Source organism: Triticum urartu, chromosome 5, assembly GCF_003073215.2.
Source record: "Triticum urartu cultivar G1812 chromosome 5, Tu2.1, whole genome shotgun sequence".
NCBI lineage: Eukaryota > Viridiplantae > Streptophyta > Magnoliopsida > Poales > Poaceae > Triticum > Triticum urartu.
This window is the reverse complement of record NC_053026.1, coordinates 73,431,537-73,435,641: the sequence shown is the minus strand read 5'-3', so window position 1 is coordinate 73,435,641 and position 4,105 is coordinate 73,431,537.

Sequence of the window (4,105 nt, the reverse complement as noted above, 5' to 3'; positions counted from 1 at the left end):
TAAAGGAGTTCGGCGAAGAAGCCGACTAACAGCGCTATGTCTGTAGGTATGCTGACGGGTCGTCCCGCGGAGGAAATGCCCGGGTCTGCCGGTGATCTTCCATCCGAGCTGTCACATCTGCACGAAAAAGTTCGGCAGGTGATGCAGGGTGTTGCCCAGGCCTTGTGGCCGTCCGTCTCCCCGCCAGAGGGCGTTTCAGAGCTTGCGGAGAAGCTCAAGGGAGCACAACAGCGCTTCCGATTATAGAAGATATCAGCCTGCCGACAGGGTGCCAGAGAAGCCTGGGCCATGGTGAAGACGCGGTATACCAAGGCAGACCCAAATCACATGGCCGAGGTCGGACCTGTGGGGCCCGACGGAAAAGAGATCCCCGTTAGCTTAGTTTATGGGCAAGTAGAATTAGCCGCAAAGTATTCCCAACAGGATTGTAAGCTAGACCGCCTGTTGGATGCTATAGAAGAGGAATTTAGTCAGTCTGCATGACTATGTAATGAAAGTGACATGTATAATTCCTTCTAGCCGGATTGTAGATCATTTGTCTTGGCGGACCTTTTCTATTCAACCTCGGGACCCGATAGTCCGGAGTGTATCCGAATAGCCGCGCAGTTATATAAGAACCGGGGCATGCGTGGAGACCAGGCGTAGGGGTCATAAGTGCTTGAACAGACAAGTGCCCTACTAGTTATGTTATATTACATGGGTAGTAAGAAATATCTTCCAGGGAGAATAGTTCCGTTAAGGGTTCCTTTCCCTGTGTAAGCATGCCCTAAAGTGCATGTCCGGACTGCAATAGGAAACGCAGGGAAAACATCTGGGGGCAGATATGGACAATAAATAAAAATTATCTTTTGTTCACCGACCGAATATTCCCTTAAGAACGCTAGCTTTCGGCTTCACCCAGTCTGAGGTACACGTCCGGCTGACCCGGCAGTAACAATTGCAGAGGTGCTCCCCTTATGCCCTAGCCGAATTAACGGGAACGTAGGGCATAAATACAAGAGCCAGGCAACCCTGCTTGGCCAAAACTTAAGTCATATCGATGCATATAATGGTGAAAAAAGGTACATGCGGAAGCATGACACATGTTCGGGGCCTGAGGCCCAGATAAATAATTAAGCTTCTATGAAAGAAGCCCCTAGGTATTATGAGCGCGGCTAGCGCATCTATAATGTGCAAGCGAGGCACAAGTTGGTCCTTAAAGGCCTAGAGAAATAATAAGAGAAAGGAAGAAAGGAAAACAAGACAGATAATGTACATCAAAAAATGGACAAAGGGAGGGGACGAACATAGGGTCCAGCGCTAGGCGTAGAATCTTCGGAGCCTGGCCGCGTTCCATGGGTTCGGCTCAAGTCGACTAGTCGATGCATCCCGCAGTCGGTACGCTCCATCGGTCAGAACTTGGTCAATAATGAAGGGACCTTCCCATTTGGGCTCGAGCTTGTTCTTTTCCTTATCTGGCAGGCGTAGAACTAGTTCGCCAACGTTATAAGTTTTGGCCCGTACTTCTCTGCTTTAGTATCTGCGAGCCTATTGCTGATAAAATGTGGAATGGGCTTTGGCTATGTCGCGCTCCTCCTCCAGGGTGTCCAGACTGTCCTGCCGATCGAGCTCGGCTTCTCTTTGTTCATGCATGCGCACTCAAGGTGAGTCATGAATTATGTCACAGGGCAAGACTGCCTCTGCGTCGTACACCATAAAGAAGGGTGTGTATCCGGTACTACGATTCGGCGTGGTCTGCAGCCCCCAAAGTATGGAGTCGAGCTCCTTTACCCAGTGCGTGTTAGACTCCGTTAAGGAACACACTAATCTGGGTTTAATGCCACTCATTATAAGACTGTTTGCTCGCTTGACTTGGCCGTTGGTTTGTGGGTGATAGACTGAAGCATAATCGAGCTTGATGCCCATTTTGCTGCACCAGAGTTTTACCTCATCGGCTGTGAAGTTTGTGCCGTTGTTAGTGATGTTGCTGTGGGGGACGCCATAACGGTGTACGACCCCAGATATGAAGTCTATCACTGGTCCGGATTCGGCTGTTTTAACAGGCTTGGCCTCTATCCATTTGGTGAATTTCTCCACCATGACCAGTAAGTATTTTTTCTTGTGGGTTCCTCCTTTAAGGGGTCCAACCATGTCAAGCCCCAAGGCCGCGAAGGGCCACGTAATGGGGATTGTTTGAAGGGCGGTGGGTGGCATGTGGCTTTGATTTGCAAAGAGCTGGCAACCAGCGCAACGTTGGACCAAGTCCTGTGCATCTGCCCGGGCCGTTGGCCAATAGAATCCTGTACGGAAGGCCTTGCTTACAAGAGCCCGGGCTGTGGCGTGGTGACCGCCGAGTCCGGCATGGATTTTTGCTAAAAGGTTTCACCCTTCCTCTTCGGAGATGCATCTTTGAAGGACTCCGGTAGTGCTTTTTTTTATACAATTCTCCCTCGTGGACCCTGTAGGCCTTAGATCGCCGCACTATGCAGCGTGCCTCATTTTGGTCCTCCGGAAGTTCCTGCCTAGTTAGGTAGGCCAAGAATGGTTCTGTCCATGGGGCTATAATGGCCATTATTACGTGGGCTGAAGGTGTGATTTCGGTGGCGGGGCCTCCGATTGTGTCAGAGTATTCGGTATCGGGCCTTTTGGCCGGGTCCGGACTATGGTTACCGGTGTCCCCTTCCCATACTATGGATGGTTTGAACAGCCTTTCCAGAAAGATGTTGGGGGGGGGGACCGCATCGTGTTTTGCATCGATGCGGGCGAGTATATCCGCCGCCTGATTGTTTTCCCGAGCCACATGGTGAAATTCGACCCCCTCGAACCGAGCTGACATTTTTAGGACGGCGTTTCGGGAGGCCGCCATTTTCGGATCCTTGGCGTCAAAGTCTCCATTTATTTGGGATATTGCAAGGTTTGAATCCCCACGCACCTCCAGGCGTTGAATGCCCGTGGAGACTGCCATCCGAAGACCATGCAAGAGGGCTTCGTATTCGGCTGCGTTGTTGGAGTCTGTGTACAATATTTGCAGTACGTACTGAACAGTATCTCCGGTTGGGGACGTCAGGACGACGCCAGCCCCTAGACCAGCCAGCATTTTAGAACTGTCAAAGTGAATGATCCAATTGGAGTATGCGTCGTACTCTTTAGGGAGTTCGGCCTCCGTCCATTTGGTGACAAAGTCGGCAATACTTGCGACTTAATGGCTCGTCGAGGTTTGTATGTTATGTCGAATGGGAGGAGCTCAATAGCCCATTTAGCAATTCGGCCCGTAGCGTCGCGGTTGTTTATAATATCATTAAGTGGCACTTCCGAGGCTACTGTAATCGAACACTCTTGAAAGTAGTGTCGCAGCTTCCGGGATGCCATGAATACCGCGTAGGCTATCTTTTGATAATGTGCGTACCGTGATTTGCATGGAGTGAGGACAGTGGATACATAGTATACCGGCTTTTGAAGAGGGAATTTATGTCCGTCAGCTTCTCGTTCGACGAGGAGCACTGCGCTTACAACTTGATGGGTTGCCGCAATGTACAACAACATTGGTTCGCTGATGTTTGGTGCGGCAATGATTGGGTTGGTTGCCAAAATGGCCTTTATTTCTTCCAATCCAGCTGTGGCAGCATCCGTCCACTCAAAGTGTTCGGTGTGCCGGAGGAGGCAATAAAGGGGTAAAGCCTTTTCTCCTAAGCGGGAGATAAAGCGGCTTAGAGCCGCCACGCATCCTGTTAACTTTGGGATTTGTTTGAGGTCCGTTGGGGTAGCCAACTGTGAGAAAGCTTGGAGTTTGGCCGGGTTAGCTTCAATACCTCTACTGGAGACAATGAAACCTTGGAGTTTTCCGGTTGGTACGCCGAAAACGCATTTTTCCGGATTGAGCTTAATGTCGTATGTTAGGAGGTTGTCGAATGTGAGCCTCAAGTCGCCTATCAAAGAGTCGGCGTGTTTGGTTTTGATGACCGAATCGTCTACGTATGCCTCTACCGTTTTGCCGATTTGTTTCTCCAGACATGTTTGAATCATGCGCTGATATGTTGCGTCGGCGTTTTTGAGCCCAAAAGGCATTGTGTTGAAACAGAAGGGACCGTATGGTGTGATGAATGCCGTTGCGGCTTGGTCGGACTCC